Genomic DNA, 26,821 nt, shown 5'->3' with positions numbered 1-26,821 from the left:
CAACAGAACTTACAGAGCTGCAAACTCTGGCACCCACATGTGACTCTGCAGACATTAAAGATTTTCTAATTAAAGACAAGGCCATTTGCAAGACAGATGATTCCAGTTTACTGTCAAGCCCACTGAGAGACACGACTGAAGCATAGCTAAAAGTGCAGAAAGCAGCTCACAGACAGGCTAGGCCAGGACAGTCAGCCTGTGTCCCAGGATGTTCCTGCAAGCAGTAGGGAGAAAAGCAACCCAGCCGGAAGCACTGAAAGCCAAAGTATTTTTTGTCTTGATGCTGTAGGCGATTGGAGAAAAGGCAGCTGTACCTACAGTTATGAGGACATAGAAATGTCCAGTGAGAAAAGAAAAAAAACACTAGCCTGACATTTGCAGGCTGCAAAACTCTTGGTGTACATCTGCTCAGCCCAGCCTCTGGGGACCAGCCCTCCTCCTGGAGCTGCTCCATGAGAGATTGAGCTCCAGCTACAGAATAATCCCAGTTACTGATAAGCTGGATCACACTGCAGAAGCACGACTAAGCACGGATGACATGGAGTGAAACCACTGTACAGCCAACTGATTAAAAAAATAAATAAAAAAATATCTAAGAGACAGTATTACTTAGGCTATGTAGTAGCTGAGATACAGGATTACTTCCACTGGCTTGAGAGGCAAATCAATGGATTTTTTTCCTGTATTCTCCTGCAAAAATTATCTTCAAATTTATGCCTCACCAGCCACCACAGATAGAGCAAACAAGGAGACAGCCTGCACCAAACCGAGCCTGGGATGCTGTGATCCCATTGTCCTGCCTGTCCTCATCTTCCCTCCAATTCTCCTGTACTCACATTAATGCAATCATTCTGTCAATCAGTTTAGGGAACTGATCCAGCCAAAAAACATGATTCTGGGAGAAATTTTTAAAAAACCTGTTTTCAGCATCTGAATGTGTATAATGCATGACCACATGAGTGCCAGAAGGGTAAAGACAGAAACAACACCTTGCGGAGGAAAAATTCTAAATACATTCTCTCACAAGTAGCAGAGACTGAGGCATCCTGGTGCAAGTGCAGGGGCCAGAAAAGTCCATGAATGTGGCTCCACAAGGCACCTTGGACAATTTTTCAACCTCTCAAAGGCAGGCATTTGCACTGGGGGGCCTCATGATGGGAGGGTATGTGCCAGGGTATGTGGGCTCCCAGTTCCACCCTGACAGCAATCCTGTGAATCTGCCCCTGACCAAGAGCATTGCTCCGAGTGCAGTGAGTCTGAAAATCGTCTGCCTCCCAAGAGACACCACCAGGCAGCAGCTGGAGAACAGCACAGTCAGAAGGAGATATGCAAAGCTTTGTGCATTAACCTCTTCTCACAAGTTCTATTTTAACTATTTTTAAATCACTAATCACTGATTTTAATAAAAAATGTAAATGGATAGTGCTACATCCAGTCAGGAATTCCTCCATAGCTGCTCCTTTTGGGACCCTCTCCCCCTTGGCACAACAGCCCTGCTGCAATGCTAAAGCTCCCAAGGAAACTTCTGATCTTTGAGAACCACAAAACATAATTTTTTGTTTAAAACACAAAGTTGCCTAATACAAAATATTACAGCATCTGGCAGGGGCAGTTGGCATTCTGGGTTGTTTTTACACCCCAGCGATAGAAATCCATGTCACCTAAACTCATCTCCAACATGTCATGTTACACAAGCAGCGAAGTCTAATGACTAAACTGCTGAACAGCCACCTCATTCCTCAGCCGCTTTAAACTCCCATCTCACTGCAACTACCATGATATATGGACACGGTGGCCCTGCAGGCTGAGCCTCACCCTTTTTAACCCTGACCAGGCCCAGTATCAACAAATAAAGTTTTACAGAGTTTTGTTTCTTCACCTGTGAAATGAGGAAATCTGTGCTTACTCGCCTTTGTTAATATTCCTTTGTTCGTGTTTTGTAAATGATCTTAGAGAACATTTATCCCACTGAGGAGCACTGCGCAAATTATTTTTAAAGTTCCTGCAAAGTACACTGCGTAGGATCCATAAAACAACACTGCTTTTATCTCTCTCTCTCTGCACGCCGCTCTATCTCCCGCCTTAGCATAACAAAGAAGACGATGTTTAGGGGCATCAAAACAGATTTTTCGAGGGTAAAAGAACAACAGCCGGTGGCTAAATAAACGTATGTGGAAACGGAGTAAGCAAAGCGGAGGAGATAGATTGGTGATGTCTCAAGTAAATCTCAAAGTTTTCCAAACGAAACATTCTTGGAAACTGATATTCTCACTCTCCTAAATCACTGCTCCATGGCTGGAAATCCTGCTTCCAGAAAAACACTCGGTGCTGCTTTTTGTGCAGTGAGGAATGTAAAGAACAAAAATCCTGCAGCCCCATGTTTTTATTGTGGTTTCTACAAAGCTGCACTGCTGGAAAAACTCAATGGAAAGTGCAGCTTTGTGTGGATGGTGAGGAATTATTTTTTCCAGGCGCACATGCAGAGGGTTTTGCTCGCAGGGCTGCGCTGAGCGGCTCCCCCGGAACACAGGCAGGGTGTGAATGCGGAGTCAGCCACTCACCCACGCGCCGCTCGATTTCCTGGATTTAGTGAGTGGTCTTTGTTGGAGCTGAAAGCCTGCAGCTGGGGTGGAGGATACAAGTTCACCAGGGGTTATTCAGCTCCAGACAGTCTTCATAAAAGCACAAGTAAGTCAGAGCAAACTTTCTTTTTTTTTTTTCTTCTTTTTTTTGCCTCCTCCAAGCAATGAACTTCTGAACTCTGCTATTGCGAGTCGAGATATGACAGGACAGTAGAGGACTGCTAATTTGCATTTCGCTGATCTGCACAGCCCATAACTCACACAAACACACGCGGAGCAAACACGTTTCTCCATACTTCTCGGAAAAGATTTAATAGTGAAGGGTATGGCTGAGGTCTCCTATTACTTACGTAGTTAAGTTTTCCAAAACACACAATACTTCTACTATTTCTGAAAACAACTAATACTTTAAAGTGCTCCATATGCATCAAGCCCGGGAAGAAAATACATTAGGTGATGTATTATCCTTTCTGTTTTATTATGGACCTTTGCTTCATTACTAATGAGTGGAACTAAATCGTTCTTACAGCTGTGAGCAAATTCACACGGGGCAAGTTTCATAAAAGGGAAAGCTCTAAAATAGCAGGTCACAAAGCAGAAAGGGAATAACTCAGACATTTCTGGTTTATTGATCACCTGCTTACAACTGCTTGGGTACCACCATTAAGCTCCTATCCGAAGGGTGACCATCCAGAGCAGATTCCCCAGCCGAGCTCTGCTCCAGCAATACTCCAAATCTTAATGGCCCTATACAGCTTTACCAGCAATATGCTACACATTGCATATATACCAAAACCTGTGTACAAGAGGTCAGGAGCTCCTGTCGCAAGAGATTTCCAACAGAAATCATCAGGTTGTCCACAATGGAAATGTCGATGGCTGTGCATCAGTTAGAGGTTATTGCTCATCAGGTGGGTCAGAACACTGCTTCTTTCTTCAGCAGCTGTCCAGGAAGACATTCAAAATCCCCAGCTTCTGTTCCCAACAGAAACCCAATCTCATGGACTGCCTTCTGCACCTGGGAGCCAGGATGCCCATCCCAGGCCGCTGGCAGGAGCGTAGAGCTGGGGAGAGCTCCGTGAATCCAAGCTCCACACAAAGCTTACGGGGGCTTTAAGCCCTCCTTCCCTGGGACTGGGGAGTTGGAGCAGACAGCTGTTCTCTTTCATTTCAGAGTAATCAGCTAAAACCAGTTTTGGGGTTTTTTTTTTCCTTTCTTTTTTTTGCTTCCAAAGCAAAGAAATGTATGGAATTTCCTCTCTGTGAGACCCTCTTAAGAGCACTGTTGGAAAACTGAGTGATTTTTTCCAAAATATTTCCCCCAAAAGCAGAATTGTCAGTTAGCACCAGCTCCAATTATATGACAATTCATTTCTTGTCTGACAACCAAATCTGAGATCCAGCTTATTCTTGGGCAAGTCCCTTTACAACCTTTTTTTGCTCCCCATAGTCAAACACATAAATTTCCAAAGACTGAAGAATCCTGTATGTGAACTGTCTGAAGAGAAGGTGGTGATTCATAACACAAGGGAAAATGTGTGATAAAGCAGAGGAGCTTATCCCAGCTGTTGAAAGGGATGTGTAGAAATCCATGCAAGATTAAAATGCCAGGTTTCCATTTTCTTCGGATATTCAAAGGGAGAGATGCAATCTTTGCATCCTGCCAAACTCTAGCCCAACAGGAATGTGTGCAGTTGTTTTGACAAACTGTAGCTTACTAGAGAAAACTTAATTTTCACATCATAAACTTTCCTTAAGCTGGCTTCAGGCTTCATACTTGCAAAACCTCAGCTACAAAAATGTTATTCAAAACCAGGAAAGTTTAGGGACACCAGCACGATTCTGTGCCTGAACCACATCTCCAAAATCTCAAGCTTGGTTCTGCATCTCTCAATCATCCCAAACAACACTTAAGACATATGGTCTACCCAAGACCCATGTTGCTTTTCATTGCACGTTACATATATATAATGAAACCCTTCTGGCTCAACACAAACCAGAGTTTAAGATCCAGTTTGATCACTACCAGAAGTTCTCCTCTCCTCTCCCCGCTCCCAGACACACATGGCCCTACACAGCTATCAGAATTTATGCGTGTAAACCATAACAAAGGTAGACCAATTCAGGGTTCAGCGCTGGTTGCTAATTATTCCACCTCTATTTCTACATTCCTAAGGGAGTTTTAGTCTAGTTTAAGTCCCCAGCCTGGTAGCTCTGGAACTCATTTGCAGACACAGCTGTGCTGTGTATGGAGCACGTTAAGGCACCTCTGGGCTGGGGCTGGACAGTCCAAGGCAACCCAGCACTGGGCTGCCCAGCCTCATCTGTGAGCTGCCAGAACACCGCTGAACCTGCTTTATCATTTGCTCATCTGATGCTAGCTCAGAGGTACTGGAGCTGCACCTCACCCCACAGCACACACCAAGAGTACCCAGTTCCAGCACTGCCCTTTCCTCCTGGCCCTCAGGAGAGATGTGGAGGACACAGCTCAGAGTTATGGCCACTCAGTTTCCCATCTTGTCAGAGAAAAGTGACAAGAAATGATTCATCCAGAGTGGATGTACTGCAAAGACAGCCGATTTTGTGGACATCCTAATAAATCCTTTGTTCTGCATTAGAGTATAGGATCCTGAAATTCTGACAGACCTTAAGCCACTTCTGCAGCGGGACAAAGGTGGGGACCCATGAAGCAGTGGCCTAATTCCAAGGACAGGAAGCAAAGGGTCCCCATTCTCTGACACTATTATCACGTGTCATGATTCCCCTGACTGTCCATCTGTGACTTAGCTGCTTAACACAAGCATCTGGTATATAATATTCAAGCATTTCTTTAAAGCACTTTGAGGCACATGGGAGGAAAATACTTGTACGGATGTTGATGGAAAGAAAAAACATCCGTTAGCCCTTCAGTCAATGCTAGATCTGCTGTAAAATGAGAACACATCAGGGGAAAAACTCCCATCACCTATGGCTGGCACCATCTCCTTGGTTTTCTAAATTAGTGTGCAGAGTAAGTGAATGAACTATGCAGCTCTAAGCACAAGCCAGTTCATCTGTAACCTGTGGCAGCTAACAATAAATAAAATACTAAGTTTTGCCAAGGAAAATAACTGAAACTGTGATATAAGGCTTTTCTTGGGAAAACAGAATACAAAAGTCACTGAGAAGCATGTTAGAATCCAACACATCAGAAAGCAACAACAAACTTTAACAAGTCAGAGCATTTCCTACTCCAAGAGGTAAATAAAATAAACTTCACAATGCACCTTATGACAGAATTACTGTTCTATTGCTTATTTATTCCTTTTTTAAACCCCATACTTGGCCTCCAACAGATCTTGCGGAGAGACATCTTATTTATACATAAACAAAAATAAGGTACTGTTAGTATATGCTGCATGTACAGAAGGCCTAAATCCACTCTTAGGTAGTGCTTAAACTCAAAATCAGAGGTAGCACATAGCTTTTACATGAAGTTACAAAGACACTGAACTCTAGCACATCAGCAGCACTTGGAGTCCTGAAGCCATTAGCTGAACACAGGGAATTTCTCCTATCGAAAGTTTACATCTGTGCAGACCAAAATAAAGAGCTTTCTTTGAAAGCTGGAAGAGATTTCACTGAAAGCTAAATGAACATTATAAACATTTACTCTTGGAGGCCCACAGTGCTGGGCCAAGGAGCAGGGCTGGCAAGAGATAAAGGCGGGGCACTGCATGGAGTAATAAAGGAGAGATGCCCTGGAAAATGACAAAAGGCAGTAAAGAAACTGCAACTGTCCAGTGAAATTAGATAAGAACTTTCCAACCTTTAAATGCTGCTGAAGAAAATTAAGTATTTTAAGTCAAAATAATCTGATTCCATTGCCTGGCTTTCACGCACACACATTTATGTTTTCTCATATTGTAGAAGAAAAAGAAAGGCATGTTCTTTGCACTTGGGCTGACTGACTCCCACCCTCAGTTTTGGCTTCTCCTCATGTCCTGCCAGAAGGAGGGTTTGGGTGCTGGTCTGTCCTTTTCAGGGGCAGTCAGGAGACATCTGTTTCACAGCAGTGGGAGAGTGGCAAAGGCCACGTACATCTGAAACTCTTTTGCAGTTACTATGGGGAAATGTAATGAGATAAACTACTGCTTTATTAATCAAACATCCACAGCAAATTAATCCTTTCGCTGCACAAGCTGGCTCAAGATTTTTCCCTGCCCTCAACAGATAAGGAGGGAGGGCAGCCCTTTACTTTCTTATACTGATAAAAAACCTTACTGTGCCTTAGTCTGCCATGCTGCACAGGCTGGCTCTTGCAAGCCAGGGCTTCTGGGAGCTGAATTTCTGCTGCTCCTGCTGGGACTTCACTGCTCCCACCCATCTGCCTGACCCTTCAGCTGCAGGTTGTCAACTCAGACCAACAAGGCTGGGAATTCTCCAAATGCCCCAGATCATCATCCAGCCCTGCTGTGAAGTTAAAACTGGCCTGGACTGCTATGGTAACCCCAAAATCTGCTGCAGTTTATTCTGAGATACCCTTTGCCCTCAAACACTTCCCTCAGTTGCTCCAGGCTTGGCTTTGCAAAGATGTCTTTCACTAGGCAAGGTTCAGAGAAGTTTGCAGTAACAATTAAAAGAAAGCTGACCAGGTTTACACTGTCCTCTTGAGGAGTGCCTGCCTGGAAAGCCTGCCTTGTAAATGGGTTGGGGCCTAAGTCTACTAATAGAAGTGCAAAAGTATCATCAGTCAACCTCCGGGAAAAAAAACTCCAGTGCTGTCTCCTGCAAATGCTATTAGAGACCCCCAGCTGCATAATTAAAATTCCTTTTTAAAGTGGCCTCAGAAATAAGGTAGGGAGGATAATTGATACCCCCGCACAGCAGTGAAACCAAATAATTTTTTAAAAATAATTCTGGAGTCATACTGACATAAATGATTTATTTCTGCTGAATGGAAACCACTTAGATTAAGGTGGCAAACTTGAGGTAGCTCAGTGGTTATGCTGCTCTCCTGAGACGATGGGGCCTGAGCACACATCCACTCTTGGTCTGGATGTGAAAAGTAGTTCAAAGCAAAGCTCTCCTCTCCAGGAGTGTACTCTCACCACAGCCCTCAGTAACAGGAATGCAATGAAGACACAATTGTTTTCGTATTTCCCCACATACAAAATTTCCCATGAAAATCATCCACCAAATTAATCCAGTTCTGAGGAGACCAAAACAGCATTTTTCAGCAAGAAAAATATTCATCCCCATGCAGAGGAGAATGAAACCCTTCAGCGGTTCATTCTTCCCACAGACTGAGAGAGGATATAATTCAGAAATTTCCCTGAAGCATATGGATACAGACCTCTTCAGGGACAGCACGAGCAATACAAAACACATTTAAGAACAATTATAAAAGACACTTTCAGCTCATCTCATTTATGCTCCAAGAATGCCAGTGCTTTAAAGTTTTCTGTCCTCCCCCTTCTCAACAAAATAGCCAAGTTGCCAGTGAGTGCTAAGTGCTACAGCTGCATTTGTTTCTCTATTTACATGAATCTGCCATCTTCCCCACACTACCATTTTAGCTGAGATAACTCTAACTTGATTTACACAGCTAGTTTACCTAATTTTCTAATTTAGCCCTTCTAGATTAGGAAAAGCAAAATGCATTCAAGAGTCACTCTTAAGCATAAAGAGTAAAGAAATGAACCTTTCCTCAGTTACTGTGGAGGACATTTTAAAATGACAGACAATGCAGTGTGTTCTGCCAGTAGGAAAGTGATCCTTTGACCTTAGTTTGCATTTCAAGTGAAGTGAAAAGCCGAAGAAGAAATGGGAGTTTCTAAAGAAAAAGTTAAGGTAGAGTATTGTAGATTTATAAAAGATCATAGACCATGTGCATCAATGGGATCATATTTGTCCTGATTTCTTTGAAGCAAAGTGGGAGATTTCTTCGTGCAGGGCTGCAGCATATCTTTGATATCTATTCCAGAGACCATAAGTGAACTAACCCCCAATAGGTAACACTATAGCAGCTGGATGGGAGAAGTGTGGGAGGTAAAGGAAGGTCCTGATCAAAGAGCAGATACTACTGACCTGGCCAAGCCTGTCATGCCAGCAGGGCATCTGGGCTGAGCTGTGGCTCAAGAAGTTGCTCACACCCCTGCCCTCACCTCCACCACCACACCACCAAGGGCTACTATGTCACACCCAGACATGGTGTATGTGTGGAGAGACGCAGCAGTTTTGGTGTATGGTTTGCATGCCTCTCCATCAAATACATAAAACGCAAAAGGCATGATTTGAAACTGTCCTTAATAAAGACTCTGGAAAACTCTGGCTTCTTAAGCAAACAGGGTTGTGCCCTAAACAGTGAGCAACAGGACTACTGCTGGAAAAGCAGCCCATAGCTTAATACATCACACTGTCAAAAAGCTTCTCCCATTATTCAACTGAAATTTGCCTTCTCTTAAATTTCATCCCATTACTTCTAGTTACACCCCATTGTACCACTCTAAATAATCCTTCATAGCCTTGGTGTTTACACCCTTCAGATATTTGTAGATTTATATCTCAACCACCCCATTTGTCATCCTTTAGCCAAGTTATCTATATTCAGCTCTTTCGGTCTTCTCTTGTAAGTCAATCCCTCAAGCTCTCTTGTTACTTCTTTTTTTTCTCCTGAACTCTCTCCAATTTGTCAATCTCTATTGTAATGGAGTGAAGCAGACCTGAATGCATTACACTTTCTGCAGTAACCAGTGCTGTGTCCTCAGTCCTATCTGCTGCCTCAGCGGAGGATGAGCAACCAAACCTTTTGGGGAGGGATCTTTTTAGGTTACCAAAAGCAGCAAATTTGCAGGATCTTCATGCTCAGTGATTAATTGTTGAGGACCTAGGTATCCAAGTAGATGCTGCATCCTGGATATCCACTCCTCTGGATTTTTCCCCCAGATAATCTAGGTGTTCTTCCTATTTGAATCCCATTTTGAAGTGCTGTGCTGATTCTTGCATGGTCTCCACAAGCCACCTTCACCAAACACTGAGTCTGCCCACCCCACTGCGTCCAGACTCAAGGGTTTATTTCTCTATCAAGGAAGCCATGATGGAGAACTCCTTCGCCATCATTTCCACGACTTTACCAGGTGCCATCACAGAGCATTCCTATGATTGATTCTCCACCAGAGACTTTAAATCCAACACGAAATGGGACAGCAAATCTATGCAGTGACTAGTATTACAAACCTCTGTGCTAAACCAAATGTTCTGCCTTCTACAACAGCCCAGATGATCACGGAAAACACAGTGCCCTGCGGGACCCCAGTGCAAAATGAAGCATAAACAGATGACATTCCTCCAACATGCACATCTCCACAAGGCCAGCGTTGTTCCTCCCTGTCCTGTGAACACGTCCTGTTGCACAGCTCCTCCAACAAAACTGTCTGGACAAATCAGAGGAGGACTGCTGAAAACAGCTGGCAGGGGTTAAAACCACAACTAAACGGGTTCTCAGTTGTGCAAGCACAAACCTCACAGCAGGACAAAGGCCCCAGAGAATAACCCTGGGAAGCAGAACTTTTGGCTAGAAGAGGAGCTTAAGTCCCCGCTGGTGATGAGGGCAGACCTCTTGAAAGGAAATGATCAAAGGCACATATGACTTCAAACTGAAGAGCTGCCTTTCAGCTTTCCTGGCTACTGCTGGTCTACCTGGAAGGAGACTGAGTGCTTTTCTCGACTGTGCTCTGATCTGTGTGAACATCCCTAGTTTGAGAAGACATCCCATAAATCTACAGTTAAGCTTACAGCAGATGGGCCTCTTCAACACATTCACTCTGTCTCATATTAACACCATGTCTTCACCACATGACTTTTGAAGAGAAAAGCTATTTTGTATACCTATTAAAAATAGTCATTTTCCTCTCTAATTGTAACTTTCGTGTAGCATCTAAAATCATCAGGTCACAGTGCTGCAGAAAACTGTCTAGTAAGAACTTAGACACACTCTATTAAAGGCATGAATGATTCATTCTGCTTTTAAGATTACACATACACTCAAGTTATTATAAAGCTCAGCTTTGTACAAACAGAAACAAAGCAAAAGTCTTGGAAAACTGTGGAAGACAGTGAGGTCCTGAAGCTGTGTCAGAGATGCATTCAAAACCAGGTGGGACCGATCAGCTCCAGTTCAAGGCCTCTCTCCCCACAGCAGAAAGCATGGTGGGGAAGGACAAAAGCTGACCCCTCAGGGAACAGCTATAAAAAGCATCCAAAAAACACACAGCAAGCTCTGGCAAGAAGTTTGCATTTGCCATCACTTAAATTAACAGCAAAGGAATCCCCAGGAGGGAGGAAATTTGGACTCTGTCCAACATGCAAGTGTGCTGTATGAGGAGCTGTGGGGGGAAGAAAGAGCCACAAACAAGCACTGTGGGTTCAGAGGAAACCAACATAAACTGCCAGCAACTCTGAACCCTTATAAAGGGCAGGAGCTTGGCTTGGCTACATTGACAGGTATCAGGAGAGAAGTTTATTGCAGGTGACCTCAAACAGAATTGCCAGGGTCAGTCATCAGCTTCCCATGAGCTGTCTTTAGAAAACAAAGACTTTTATATTTAAAAAAAAAAAAACAACCCCAAGTTATCTTAAAGTATCTCAAGAGTTTATGAAAAATGAAACAATCAAAAATATCACAGTTGGCAACATAGCTAACATAATGCTGGGAATAGTTCCCTTGTTATCTTACATGTTGAGCTGTTATCAGTCCCTACACCACGTGCAGGTCATGCTGACTTCCAGAAGACTCAAATCCCAGTCAGCACTCTTTCAGCTTATAACACAAAGGATAGCTGCTCCACTCTTCCATAATGGCCTAAAAAGTTATGATGTATTCTGGATTAAGTCCTTCTAAAACAGCTAAACAGATGAGTTTTTTTACCCCACAAAAGTAATTATTAAGTTAAGAAGTAATTCAGTCATGTAAATTTAACTTAAGATAGTAAATCAAATAACATCTTTCTAAAAGCAGTAAAGTGTTCATAACTTAATCCTTTTAATTCACTGTTTATCCCCCTGGCACCTGGACTATTTTTTTCCTAGTCACTTTTGCTGTAATAAAAAGTTAATAAAAGAGCACAAGTAGTCAGACAAGTTGCAGAGCTAATGAAGACTGGTTTCCTACAGGTTTGGTGTCTTACATCCCTTCTTTCCCCCACAGTATTCTCCCCAGCTGCCACCAAGTTGTCTGTGCATCTGTCTCCTTGGGACTCCTTCATGTCCCTTAACTGCTCATGAGCCAAGTGGCTGCTTGGGAGCTAAACGTGGTTTTGTGCCAGCCTGCAGGTCTAGTAGAGAAGAGAGATGATGGGTATCACATTCCAGCCTCCACTTCTTATTGGGGCATTGGTTCTGCTGCTAAAGAGTATCGAATTTAAGGCAAAGATCTCCCTAATAAAAATAGACTGTGAAAGTTCTGTGAACATCCTACATAATAATGCAATAGCTTTTTTTACAATAATCCACAGAGGCATTGTTACCAACAAGAACTGTAATACATGCATGTCCCACAAATGCCCTGAAAGTAAGGTGATCTTGTCAGGCCACAGGAAGGGCTCCCTCAGATAAGGAAAGGGCAGGGAAAGCATTGCTTTCTGAGAAGCCCCTGGGAAATAATCAAACTTACAACCCATTCTTTCATAAATCAAGGGGATCAGGTTCAGGTAGCTTCTCATGACAGCGTTACAAAGGAAAGGTCTGTCCCCACCATGCAAATCCCAAGCATGGTGGACATTTCCAGTCCAATTTATAGCAATTATCTTGAAAAGCCCCTGCCTACTTGTATGCATACAAAGCACAGGGAAGCACAGTGTGTATCACTGGTCGTGGAAGGCTGCAGGGTAAGTCACCATTCTGGTCCAGCACAAGCTCTGCATGGTCCCAAGGCATAGCTCCAGATCTAACACATTAGTACAAACAGGTCACAGGAGTCCATGTGAAAGGCAGGAAGTGCCCCTGGTCACACTTGGTCTCACAAAGCAGTCATCACTCACTAGCTCCTTGCCATGAAACTGGGATGCAAAAGGGCAGCTGGGTGAGGGGACCAGAGCTGTAACATTTACTGGTATTTCCAAGGGACTGAGCTGTGGCTCCAGAGGGAACTGGTGGATGAAGTAGCTAAGCTACCATCCACCATATTTGAGAAGTTGTGGCACTCTGGTGAGGTTCACAGTGACTTCAAGAGGAGAAACAGGACACCCATTTTTCCTCCCCTTACAGATATAAGCTATAGTCAATTCAGTACACAGGAGTCACTGTGCCTTAGGCTGGTGGTCCCAGCACAGGCACTTGCCGGGTCCCTGCAATGTTTCTACCATCACAACACAGCTGGGTTGCTGCGTCCAGCTGAGCACTGCAGCTCCTCATTAAATATGAGAGACTGGTGAGGAAGGAGGTCTCAGTAAAGCAGGAGTGGTCAAATTGATCTGTCAGAGACATGGCCTGGTGGAAACCCTGCACTCACGTGGGATGGTGCCAGTTTCTTTCCGAACACAGTACGCCTCATCACTCAAGCATCACACTCATAACTATACCTAAACGTGAAACACAAACTTTTTATTATTCCCATACAAAACCAGTATATCTTTCATTTCTACTGAAAAAAGAATTGCAAGCCCAACACGTTCAAGACACAGGCTGTGATCCAGCCTTTCAACATGGATTCAAATCTAAGCTTTTGTGTACAGTAAGTGAGCAGACTTATTCAGTCCCCAGTATGACCAGGCCACTTGCAAACTGTGACATTAGATGGCATAGCCAGCACCTAAGCTCATGGGCTAGTGGAAATACCACCTAAAATTACAGCTGGATGCAGGTGCTTGCATAAATCCCATTTATGGCAGTGTTTAAAACGAACAAACAAACAAGTGGGAAAAAAAAGAAGGAATATAAATGAAGCATGATGAATTTTCACCAGTGGTCTAGCTAACACACGTAGGTGTGATGCACCTACTGCACGTATGATCCCTTGCACCATCTGCTCTGGTCTTCCCAGCCCTATCCTTTATACTAACATTACTCCCCAGCAGTTTCCTGCTTATCAGAGATGTGATCTGAAGTTCTGCCACTGGACCAACTCGACACTCTTTTCTGCAGGAATCCAAGCAGTGGCTTTCCCGAGTAGCCATTTTTTTCTTGGTACAGTGAACTTAATAGAGATGTCGAGCACAAGTGCTGGCTGCTTCCCACCCCGGCTGAAATTGGGAGCAGACCTCCTGCAAGGAGGCAGCCCCAGAGAGCAGCTCTAATGCAAAGCAGCCTTTATCATTCACGAGAGCCACGGCACCAGGCTGCGGCTGCAAACTTGTCTGCTACATTCATCCTGGCACCACAGATCAGGAGGAGGAGCAGCATCCCGTGGCCACACTGCCAGAGTGACACCCAGGTACCTGAGGGGTGGCTGGACTTCCCATCTAAGCACAAGCTGGCCATAAGTGGGAAAGTTCCACTGCTGCAAGTTGAGGGGACAAGGAAAACATTATTTTAGGGGCAAATGCCCTGGGAGCCACACTCGTCACTGCCGGAACGCAGGAGATCTGGATTAATTTGCCTTTTTGCTTTCAGTTTACTTCTAGCGACTTCACAGTGAATCGCTTAACCTTGTAGGCAATAAAGTGAGATGCCAGCATGTTCAGCTCATACTACTCACACTATGCTCTAATCCAGTTTGCATGTCCAGTCCTGTCATTAGCTGGAGGAAACATTAATCCAAGACAGTAGAAAAGAAGAAGTAAAAAATTGTTTCTGGAAATGCAATTATTCTAATGGCAAACTGTGGAGGTTTGTTATCTAGACCCACAGCCGAGTTAAACTGAAACATATTATATTTCATGAAAAAAAAAAGTTTTAACCATATGTTTAGTCATTTGTGAGCTCTTGATCCTAACGCACAACATAAGCTGCAATATCAGTGTCAAAAGTGCCTGATTTAAAGCATAAGAGGCAGAGTTACATGAAGTCAAGTTAAAATCACTTCTGCAAGTTTGTGAGCAGAGACCTTCACATGGAGTGACAGGTACAGGGGAGCACATCCTAGGGTCTGCACCGGACAGGAGGAAAAGTTTTTTCATTAGAAGTTTTTCTGTGAGATTGGCTAGGGAGAAAATGATATAGCTGGGGGGAAGACTGAGACAGCTAAAGAATAACACATGGTATGCTTTCAAAACATACAGCAACATGTGACATTTGTCTGCAAGTCTGGCGCTGAGGAGCCTGTGGTCTGGCAGCAGGGAGAATTTCTGCTTTTTATTTCTTAAATCATCGCAGGCATTTGAACTAAACCCCCCACCTAATAGTCTGAGGGGAAGAACATAAAATCAGATTTTACGTACCGTACTTTCAGTCAGCCATTTTCTCAGCAGATTTTTATCCTCCAACTCAATTCCCACATCATTAAAGTGATGCTGTCTCTTTAAAACACAACGTGGTGCCGTGCCAAAGCCTGCAATAAGAATCACTGGCACCAAAACAGTCAAAGCACACAGCTTAATTCTCTACTTAATAAGACAATTAAAGAAGAGTATTTGGATACAGCAGTCTACAAGTACCAACACAGAGCACTGATGTCTCCAAAGGCATGTTGATGTGAAGACTTTATCAGAAAGCATCTGTCACAACCAGATGCCATCAACACCTGAGAAAAGTGTGAAATAAAGTGGGTTAATGTGGCTGTGAGACGCACAAAGGCTTGCACTGCCCAAGTCACTATTTGTGAGTATTAGAGAGTGCAGGATGAAGTGGCCAGATGTAAAATTGCTCATAGATTAAAATAAATTAAAATATATATACAGCTACCTCCGTTAAGAATACAGTCTTGTGGAAATTACTCTAATTACAATGGAATTATGATTGTGTGTGTGTATTTCAAGTATTCACTGCTATTATCATAGAAAGGCTTAGAACAAGGCTGTTTTTAAATACTGTGCTTTGATGGATGCATTAATACACATGGATGAATTGGGGTACAGACACTAACACAGGCACCAGTGATTGCTCATATGGAGTCTCTTGACCATATCTGCCTCTTAAGCTTCCAATCAAATAATTCTCAGATGTCATCTCCTAGCAGGCTTCATCCTGCAGAGCTGAACTAAAGCTAAAGAGAAAGATAACAGCAGCGATATATGAACTAATTAGTCATTTGATTAGCTGGCAAGAAGACAAGGTCCTGCAGTTCTGTGACCTAAAAATGCCACTGGTGACCTTAAAACTCCATCTCAAGGGTGTCTGGAAATCTGTAACCTCCAGGGAGAGAGAGAGAGAGAAATGGGTGATGCCTAAACTGCATTAGCTCACATGAGATGTTGAAACAACGCAGACATTAAGCCGAGGATAGGTGTGACATTCGAAGCAATCAGCCAGCAAAAGAGCACCTGCAGCACTGCACTCTGTTTGAACTGCTGCACCAAGGACTCTCAGTCCAGCCTACATGGGAGGCTTGTGGGATGAGTGGTTCAGCACACCCAGAAAGCACACCAGGACCACAGACCTCATCCTTAGCAATCCAACAACACACAGCAAAAGAGGGGGGAAAAAGGCCAGATTAAAAACCCCCCAACTGCTTCCACTTTGTTGGAGAAGGGCTAACAGCCTGCCAGTCCCAGGTGGCAGCCCCTGGGCTGCACCATGCCAGAAGAAGAAAGTGACTGAGGAAAGGAGGGAGAAGTCACTTTGAAGAAGACATCTTGAGTGCTTGCCCTCTTCACTTCTAATGGAGGGTCCTATACTTCACTGGAGATCTGATTCTGGTAAATCCCATGAATGCATTAGTTATTCCACATGCAGTAACAGGAGGAGGGAGTGGGGTGATGCCAGGAGGTCCCCTTAGGCTGAAAAGTTGCATCTTCAACAGCAAAGAAGGAAGACACCAAAACGACCAGGGTTTTGTATCTTCTTCCACCAGCCTGACAGCTGGAGCATGTCATCACCTGACTGCACCCAATGCACTAAAAGTTTCCAGCCTAATCTGAGGCAGTGCCTCCCTGGAAAGCCACCAACTGGTGCAGAGGAACCCACAGTGACCCAAAATGGGCTAGCCCAAAGTGGGCAGCAGAAAGCAACACCAGCTCACAAGCAGCGAGTTCCTCTCTACCAAGAAAGTCCATCTCATCTCGCACCTTCTGGAACCTGATTCTTGGGTGTCTCTCTACCCTGAGAAGAGATTAAAGAAAGCAAATGCATTGGCAAAGATCCCTCTGCCATCTGCACCTTGGAAATGCCCTCTGGAACGGAGAAGAGGAAGATCCCTCACCCTGCACACTCCTGGGAGAATGGTGCATCCTCCAGCAGCTGCCAGCACTGCCCCGCTTCATCCCTGTCCTCACAACACAGATCTAGACCTGCCTTCCACTGCCCACTTTCCCCGTGTGCTTTGTCCGAGAGGGATGAACTCACCTCCAGCACCAGTGAATTCCTCAGATGAAGTCCAATACACAGTTTAAATTTTACCAAGCCCTGCCAGGGGCCTTGGAGTAAAATGCAGAAGTGGGAACATTTTCTCAAATAGAAATTGGAGACCTAGAGTGCTGCAGCAGGGTCTCTAAAGAAGTGCAAGCTTTGCTGAGATAATGCAACCCCAACATGCACAATGTTTCCATGCTCCTTCCCTTTTCTCTGAAAAAAAATGGGAAAAATACCCCAACAGCACACACAATAAATCAAAGATGAAAAAATTGGCCATGGCCATGGTTCAGTAACACATGTGCTGTGCTCAGCCCTGTGTTCCATTACAGCTCTCAGAAGCAGAGAGCAAAGTTAAGAATCCAGTTACTGCAGTTACAAAAAAATTTAAGGTTTCCAAATCTGACTTATTGTGAAATGAAACAAAACCTCAAAATGCTGAAATTCTCCACAAAAGGAATTCTAAAACAATCACTTGGAGTCCACTGGAAGAGCAATTATATTGCTACTGTATTTCTTACAATGGAATCATACTTTAAAATTCTAAACAGAAACTTACTTCAACCCAAAGCCTGTAAAACAATGAATTGTTAACACTCTCAGAAAAACACTCCATCTTTTTTTTTCTGCTACTTTTTTACAACCCTGACCTGGTTTTGTAGAAGATTTTTGTGTTGATGACGCCAGATATTGGAATATGATTCCATCAACGAGTTCTAGCCAGGAAATACCAAAGCTGGGGTTGCCAAAGCAACATAATTAACTTGATCACGGTACATACACTGTATGCCACTTCCCAAATGGCCTTTTAACACCCAGCTAAATCCTTGGCTTGAATGGCGCATCTGAATGAATTTCTCCTCTGAGTTCTGCAAGAACACAGAGCAAAAGGAGAAGTTGTCAAAATTACTAAAAGCCAAGTACCACTCTGCTCCCTGGCCAATGGTCCCCTGGGCCTGAAGAGGTCAAGGAGCAATTCCTGAGCCTACTCCCACAATTCTGAACTGATTTGTGTAGCAATCACAGAAACACAAGATCCTCTTGCATTTTGTCAAGATTCACTTTTAATTCACCGTTACCCAACTTAAGAGGTTTGAGTCTTTTATGGCATTATCAGTAAAATTACTACCGCTCAGGCAGGGAGGCCTGAATGCCGGTGCTAAACCTTGATCCGGGGGCCACAAACTTCAAAACCTGCATAGGCTGTCACTAACTCAATGTGTACAATGTATCAAAAGTCTGTTCATCTGGACAGAAAAAGAGAAAGAAAAGTAAGAAACAGGAAAAAAAAAAAATTGAGTGATGGGCTTTCAGCCTGTCATCAGACCACTGTGACCTCAATTTTTGAGAAATAAAGTCAAAATCTATTCTTATCTTCAGAGATTCAAGATGTATTTATGTGTCAAACTTTCTCCCCCTTGTCCTTAGCCTTTGGGAAGCACACTAAAAATTATATCAAAGCCTGAAAACCCTCCGATCCCATTCTCATTCACCTTTGACCCAGGATGCCTACAGCTCTCCCCAGCCCCTCAGTTCATCCTCACCATGTGGCAAAGGCGGCACGTCTGGGAGCAAACTGCTCAGGATGAAATGAAGGCCACTTTGCATTGCAAAATCGTGCTGCCCTGCTCAAAATCTGAAGGCCAAAAAACTTTTCAATGGAAGTTTTCCGCTTCTTTGTATCTGTGAAGGGTATTTTACCACCATCTTCCTCTCCTTACGTACAAACATTTGATTATTCTCTTTGAAATGTCTCTGTAACATCTACAGGCATAGGATGCTGAATGCAAACACTGATTGATTCTTTCTTAGCCATCAAATGTGCTTACACAGCAACTACACACAGCAAATGCACACAAATCTCACATTTCACGTTTTAAAATATGAACATGCTGTGTTGTTTTTTTTTTTTACCCAAACATAATGAATGAGCTTAAATATTAGAACTTGAAATTATTAAGTAAATCATGGCACCTGTAAAGCTTTTATTTGCATAACATTAATTCATGATGGCATGTAAAACAAATTCATCACTCTCACTATATTGTAGTCTGATTTATGTTAGAATAGGAAAAAATAAAAATCTTGAGCACAAAATTATGTTGACAAGATGTACGTGCTCTTCGAAGCACAAGATTTTTTTTTTTCCTGAAGCATCAAAACAACTAAATTATGGGAAAGAGGGCTGGGAGAAAGCATCTTTAAAAATGAATAACATACTACCGTCACACATACACACTCTACAGTTATTAATGTCAAGCATGGTGAAGATACTCTAGAAAATCATTACCATTCATAGCTACTAACAGCCATTAAATTTCAATCAATTCAACTTAACACAAGTGTACTTCAGCAGCCCTTACAGTTCCTTATAGAGGTGGCTCAGAAAGTCCTGTCTGACTTATTGCATTGTCCACTGCACAAAGGGGCATTGCTGAGCACTGCTGTGAAAAGGAGCGATCTTGGTGTTGGGAACTGATGCTCTTTTAACACCGCTGCAATCAACAGACCTTGCTTTTAAAGACGGTGTGATAAAAGGGCTCTAACAGAGCACCTCAGGTCAGCATGCAGGGGAGCAATACACTGAGTCTAGCTAGGAATGCCACTTTCCAAACTGAAAAAAAAAAAAAAATGGTGAGATGGTTTCAAGGGGTTTCAATGAATTTTAGCGACTGAATCAAGCTGCTTAACACAATCTCCAGGTGATCAGCCTGCTTGAATAGAATATAATAACTAAACATACAGGACATTTAAACAAAACAGGATTTAACTTGCAGAGTCAGGATATTTAAAGCTCCTAGTGATGAAGATAAGTCACAGCACTGTAATATTACAGCATCTCCACTCTTCTGAATTGCATTTGTAACACTGGGAAGTTTTTCCACTGCCACTGCAGGAATGAAGCTGTGCAGCTGACCATCCCCGGGAGATTCTGGGAAGAACCAGCCGGTCCCCTACTGGGGGTATTTGCCACATCATGGCACCTACAGGAGGTGAGGGGCTGTGACCACAGGGTGCTCATCTCAGGGGCTGGACCCCCGCTGGCTCCCCCATGCAGCGGAGGGTCCCAGAGAAGGTGTCTTGCTCTGGAGAGATTTCATTAGTTTCACCTGAATGAGTTATCTACACGAAAATCCGACATTTCACAGGGGATAGAAGGTTTCTTACTACTGTTCCACTCCGCCGTGGCTCCCCAGAAGCCCAGATTTTTTCCATTAAGGTTCATTCTGCTGGGCACAAAGTCCTCGCTCTAGATTTACACGCAGTTTAAGCTTGCAAGTGTCTACTCCTACAGAACAGTCACTCCATGCACAGAAAAACAGATGCAGTCACAGATGTGCCATCACTGTAGCTGAAATTACAAGCTCAAGTCCAGAGTCTCTTTTGTGGCTTTTAGATCATTCCTTAAAAACATCAGGACTGATGCTACTATTAATTAGGAGAGTATTTGGGACTATTCTACAGAACTCTATGGTTTTGCTTCCCCTGAGATTCAGACTTAGCATTTAACATGAGGTAACAGTAAAATTCTTTAGAATCATGAAACATCCAGGTAATCTCTCAGGCAGATATATGCTTCATTTTAACTCATTTCCCTACACTTACAAGCTGCACTAAATGAAATCAAATTAATGTTAAAAGGGGCGTTTATTGAAAAATCTTCCAGTGACAGGTTCAGAAAGTGCCAGAGTTCAAGTAAATCATTCCATGGAAAATGTTAGCAAAGCTTAATCATACTGGAAGCCACATTTAATTACAGCTTTTTAAGTCCATCTGGGAAAAAAGAAACGACTTAAATATGTCACCTGAGATGATGTAGATACTGAAACTATTTGTAAGTTAACAAAAGCATTTGCATCACAAAACGCTCTGGGGCAGCACCACGGCAAAGCAGATGTGTAATGAACAAGGATCACAGCACCAAAACAATCAGGACTGTAAATAACTACTACTAATCTGCGATCATTTAAATTTGGATTTAATTGCTAGGCAGCAAATACATTTAATTCTTGAAGAGGTAAATGCTCTGCGGAATACACACTTAAAGGTATTTAGCGACAGAAGCACCACAGTTAAGAATCCAAATGTCAGGAAGGCAAAGAAAAGCTAAGGAGCAGAGGCAGAGCAAGGCTGCCATGAATTCACAACTTTAAACAAACTTTTCCTTGGAAGAGAATTAATAATGTGGCCGTTCCCACTGTACATACTGTAACTGCTGCAGGAGTGACACAATGAGGCACATGGGAGGCAAGAGGGTAGCAACTATAGAACAAAATTCAATCTAGTGACTAATGAATAAAAAGTTCCTTTTATTTCTCAGTTGTTTTTGGTTCATTAAATTTTCCACAGATTTGCAGAGAAGAAAACGTGATCAATAAACCTTGACAAAAGTGAACATGTGAAAAAGGCGAGAGAAAGGCACAGGAAGATAAAAGTGATATCCCGATCACAGATTTCAGAGGCAGATGACCAGAGCTCTGGGCTGCTGAATAATCTGAATAGACCATCATTTCTTTACAGCCTTTTACTTTCTTTTCCCTGACTGTTGGAACTCTTCATTCAATACAATAGTAAATGCACTAAAACTTTTTTTCTTATGCTAATGGTCGAAATCGGCCGCTCACAGTTAAAACACACTTCCCACCAACTTGTTTTCTTAAAAAAAAAAAAAAAAATTAACCTATTCAAGTTAAACTAAAATGTCAAAGACAGCTTAAGGCTTACTCTCACCATTCCTCAAAATTAATGGTTTTCTCCCCAGTAGATACAAAAAGAAAAGACTTGAATAAGGATAAAGCTGCAAGACTCTTTTCATATGAAAAAGAACACTTAGAAAGTAAAAAGAAATACATCCAGTACAAAGATCCTGGTACCTACAGTTCTAATTTGTATTGTTTCCTCTTAGAATATTTATAATTGCAGAAAGGTGACAGCCAATCACAAATAATTGTGAAACGATGAGAAAAGATTCACCAATGACTAATGTATTTGGGCACTCATGCCCATGACAATATCAGAAACGCTTCCACTCATTACAATAGGAACCCAAGGGAGCCTATTTTCAATTTTTTTCTAATTTGGGTGACCACTTCCAGGCACCGAGGCCTTTTTTTTTTTTGCTGTGGTACTGAATATTCACAAATCCCAAACAATTTTTACAGCTCTGACCTTCTGAATTAAAGGACAATCTTCCTGTTCCCTTTGTGCAACACATTTCAGCTTTAGTATATTTGGATTCACTTTGTTTATGGTTCACTTTGTTTATAAAAAGTTAAAGGGTATGGGGGTGCAGATTTACAGTAGCCAAGAGGGAATGAACAAAAGTTCTGTGGCCTCTTCTGGACTACACGGGTATTCACTCCCAACTGGAACTGGTCTGTAGAAAATTTGACCTGATTACCCACTATTTCCATTCCAGTCACTTGTTCACAAGGGAAACCTGCAATTTTGCCTCCTGAACTATCAAGACTGCCATGCAAGATGCAACTCTCCTTCCTTTTACACCAAACACCAGCTGGTTTCTAGAAGATGCATATATGTGGGATTTGCTGTATACACAGGTCATGAACTGTGCATACTCCCTGCATACACACAAATGTGTGTGCATATATGTAGATATGCACAGGCACACGTATATTATTTGCCTTTCTAACACAACACCTTCTTGCTGTAATTCATACAAGAATCCATTCTTTACTGTTGTTTTATTTAGTGTTGTATTAATTAATTCCCAGATGCCTACTGTTGTTTTGGTTTTCTTTAAAAGGGTCCTGGCAACAGAGCTGAAGCAAACCCTAAATACCACTTAATGCTTTGTGGCAAGTTGTCCAAATGTGCAACTGTTTAAAATATTTACCCAGGTACATAAGGGGGCTGTGCAGCTCTCAAACAATGCCCTGGAATCTTTCCCATCAGTAAGAAAGCGAACAAAAAGCAGAGACCGCTTAACCTCAATGCCTCAGCAGCAAGTGAGAAGTGCAAATATTGCATTTCTATGAAGCCCTAGAAGCTTCATAGAAATGGAGTGGCAACTAATTAGTTTGATGCTATAGTCACATCTAATGTTCCTAAGTAGCTTCTTTGGAAAAAACTCACTGCCTTGAAATCCTTGGCCAGATTATTAAGTGGAGGCTTTGTGATGGGGCAATAGATAGGTGTTTGCTCCACAAATACATAGAGATTTTGGTGACTGCTTACTGAATCCACTGCCTCCACTAATCTGCACTGGAAACTTCACTATGAACAGAGCACTTCTGAGAGTACAAAAGCATGAAGTATCTGTGTACCTTTCAGACTACAGGGCAAACAACTGGCTTACAGTAGGCCACCAAAAACAGGGGGAGGCAGTTAACCAAATGTCTTCTGTACTTGCAAACAGAGAACGAGAATAACGCACCAGCTATTAGGTCATATGCTCTACCCTATCCCTACATTGGAAAAAAAAAAAAATGGGTGCAGGAGACTGAGAAATTCAAATGTTCTCTATAGAAATAAAGTATCAAGATAATGAAAAACGTATCTTCAAGTCGGACAAAACTGTAGCGATCACTTAACCCTTTCTCTATACAGCTGATCACACCGTCCCAGAGCCTGTGCAGCTTCTATACAACTGTGCCACTGAAAGGGAAGTTGTGGTATAAACTTGTTAGATCATTAGACTCACAGAAAACATAATCAAAAAATGGTTCTTTCACATAGAAGTTCAAATTGGTTTTCAAAACAATGTCAAAAATACTGCTTATTATATATAAGCAGCCAGAAGGCTGTCTTTGCTAAATGTGACTTCAGTGTGACATTTGGGAACGCAAGCTGCTGTGTATTGGATGTCTGAGGTCAAGTTCTGTTCTCTTTTATCCAAGTATAACCTGGAGCAGCTTCAATGAAATTACGCTAGATTTATATTGACATATGCATCTAGTTCAAATTCTTCTATGGCTCTAATTTTTCCTCTAATTGAATGACCTAACACAAATAGTATTTGTCCATCTGTATACATCCCCTTTGACACACTGGAGAAAAAAGAAAAAAAAAAAAAAAAAAAGGACATTGAAAGGAAGTTGGAAACAGTCCTCGAGATCTGTTTTCCTTTGAAGAACAGCAGTTGCATTTCTGGGCACTTCAAAGTCACATACTTTAAGCAATAACAACATTCGAGATGAAGTGAATCTTACCTCAGCTTGCTTTAAAGACCAACACTTTCACAAACAGACACCAGAGGTTGGATATACAGACACCTATAGATGAACAAGTTCATCTTCAGTGAATCAGGCACTTTTCAGTGCTACAGACAGGTCATGCTTTCAATCAAATGACAAAATTCCAAGAGTTGTTTACAGTGGAAAAGCCATAATAAATTTCATTTGCTTCTTTAAAGTTCTCATTTTCGCAATAACATCCAATACGACATTTTTTATTGCAATTTAAAGTTTGACAGGTGTCAACATTTCCTGACATTTCAGCCAAAATTCAAATTATAATATCCACCCATCAGAAAAGTTGAAGCAAACCGTTGTTTGCTGTATGCAGCAATTATCACGCAATTCAAATATCCCAGCAGCACCAACAATTACTTATTTAGCAAGATCCTCTTTTCCAGATGTATGTAGTTTCTTTTCTAATGAAGTTGATTTTATTAGGTTTAGAACTTTTAAAAAAACCAAACCAAAACCAAACCCAAAAAGACCTCCAAAGTTTTTCTTAAAGCAAGGTAGCTAGAACAAACAGATAAAATCAGCAAGTCTTATAACAAATCAGTCTATTCCACTTGTGTGTATTTTGAATTTCATGGCTTATTTACTTAACTTTTTTGGCACCAACTCCACAGCACATGCCAATACAATATTTGTTTAAATGCTGTTTTATGCACATGCTAGTAATGCTTCCTTTCAAATTCTTGTACATTCCAAGAGCCTCAGTTGAAAAAAAGAAAGACAGAGAAAAAAGAAGAGGACTGGTAGGGGGTAGGCAAGGTTTTACAACCAATTCCTTTATCTATGGCCGTAAAAATATAAACACGATACGCCAATAAAATGCTAATTTCTGTACGCACGAAGTTTTCCAGCACCTGGGGCAGTATGAAATGCGAGGGCAGCTATAGGAAGAGCCGAGTTTCGCTGGCCCGGCCGGCGGTGACCCCCACGCTTGGACATTTGGCCAGCCGGGCCATGTACCGGGGCCCGGCCCCGCCGAGGGGACACCGCTCTGCGCGCACCGCGCCCGCGGCTCAGCGCCAGCCCCGGCCCGGGAAGTTTTGAAGCCTTGGCTGCAGGTTAGCTAAATGAATAAATAAATAAATAAGCCCGTAAACCTCGGAAAAGCCGGCAGCAGGACCACCGATAAATCACCCTAAGCCTCCGCGCTGGAGAAGTCAGGTTTCCCAGGAAATAATGGCAATCGCTCGAGGTAGAAAAGGCATCTAGATGAGCCCATCTCCCTCCCCTCCTCCGTGATTGTTTTAAAGCCACCGAGTCCGGGGGAAAAACTCTCAACTCTCTAAGTCCTTAATAGGATTGGAGTCCGGGTCTCTCCAAGCCGCTCCTCATCACACAGGGATCAAGTTGCAGCAGGGAATTTTTTAAATTCCTCAGCAAATATACTTGTCGAAAGATTGCCCCTCCCGGATGGGGGGATGACAAGGAGGCGAGGGGGCAACTTCATTTTTCTTCTGCAAGAAAGGCAAACTCAGTGCTGGCTTTGGGGAGCCCTACCGTCCTCCGGGACCCAGGGCGAGGCGGTCCCGGCAGCAGCCCGGGGCTGGGACTGTCACCGCAGCCCCCGGGAAAAACAATGGCCATGGAGGCACGGTCCCGGAGGGGTCGGGACGGGGAAAGGGGGGGACACACCGGACACACGCGCGGCCCCATCCTCCCGCTCACCTGCGAGGCGGGGGGGACACACGGGACGGGTCCGCCTCGGGCACCCGCTGCGACCAGAGACCCTCACCAAATTTGTACCCGCCCTCACACACACCCCCCACCGGCGCAGGGCAGCTCCAACCAAAGCGGGAGAAGAGGAGGGAAAAAAAAAAATAAAAAGCACAATGAAAAGACACAATAAGCATTAACTTTACCCAAAAAGCGGAGCAGCAAGTTTTCAGCAGACGAGCGGTTGCCGCGGAGCAGCACTGCTCCTCCGGACCCCCATCATAAACTTGGGGGAGGGGGGCGTGGGAGGGACTTTCCCTCCGTCCTTCCCTTTTGTGCCTCTCCCCCGCTCCGCTCCTCGCCAAAAGCTGCCGCGGATCGCGGCGGTGGCGCGGTGCTCTGCCGGCTGCCGGCGCGGAGCGGCTCCGCGGAGGCGGGCGGAGGGAGGGCTGTGGAGGGCCGGGGGCGGCGTGCAGAGGTGCGGGGCTCCTGCTGCCCATCCGCCCGGGCCGCCGGCGGGACACGGCGCGCACACGCACTTTATGTATAGAATAGATATACACACACATGCATACACACGATGGATGAAGTTGAGCAGCCTGCAGGAAGACGCTGGAGCGCTTTCAAGCCCTGACACAAGAGGAAAACTGGCTCTAGGGTCTGTTTTCTCTTCTACCCGCCCTTTAAGAAAAAAAAAAAAAAAAAAAAAAAAAGGGAAATCTAAACCTTCCCACCCTTTCGGCGCGGGAGCAGCGCACCGCTCCGGATCTTCTCTCTCCTCCCCCCAGCCCCTTTCATCCCGGATCGCCCCCTCGCCTCGGCGAACCGCACCATTTGGGTGCGGGGCTTTCTGCGGGGCTCGGTGGGATGCGCTCGGCCAGCCCGGCCCCGTCGCGCCGCTCGGGAGCCGCCGCACACCCCGCTCAGCTGGAGCGCATCTGCAGCGAGCCC

General features: G+C 43.6%; 1 protein-coding gene across 1 annotated transcript in view; it reads right to left on the bottom strand.

The window, feature by feature from the left end:
* GLI2 (GLI family zinc finger 2) overlaps positions 1-26,145 on the bottom strand; it is a 186,571-nt gene extending 160,426 nt beyond the window's left edge. The window contains exon 1 of the mRNA XM_066323057.1: positions 26,077-26,145. The gene's annotated coding sequence lies outside the window, so the exon portion shown is untranslated. The remainder of the gene's footprint in view (positions 1-26,076) is intronic.
* Between the last annotated feature and the right edge of the window lie 676 nt (positions 26,146-26,821).

The sequence above is a fragment of the Sylvia atricapilla genome, chromosome 7 (assembly GCF_009819655.1).
Source record: "Sylvia atricapilla isolate bSylAtr1 chromosome 7, bSylAtr1.pri, whole genome shotgun sequence".
NCBI classification, from domain to species: domain Eukaryota; kingdom Metazoa; phylum Chordata; class Aves; order Passeriformes; family Sylviidae; genus Sylvia; species Sylvia atricapilla.
Note: the sequence above shows the minus strand (reverse complement) of the source record. Positions and strands in the feature narration are given on the sequence as shown.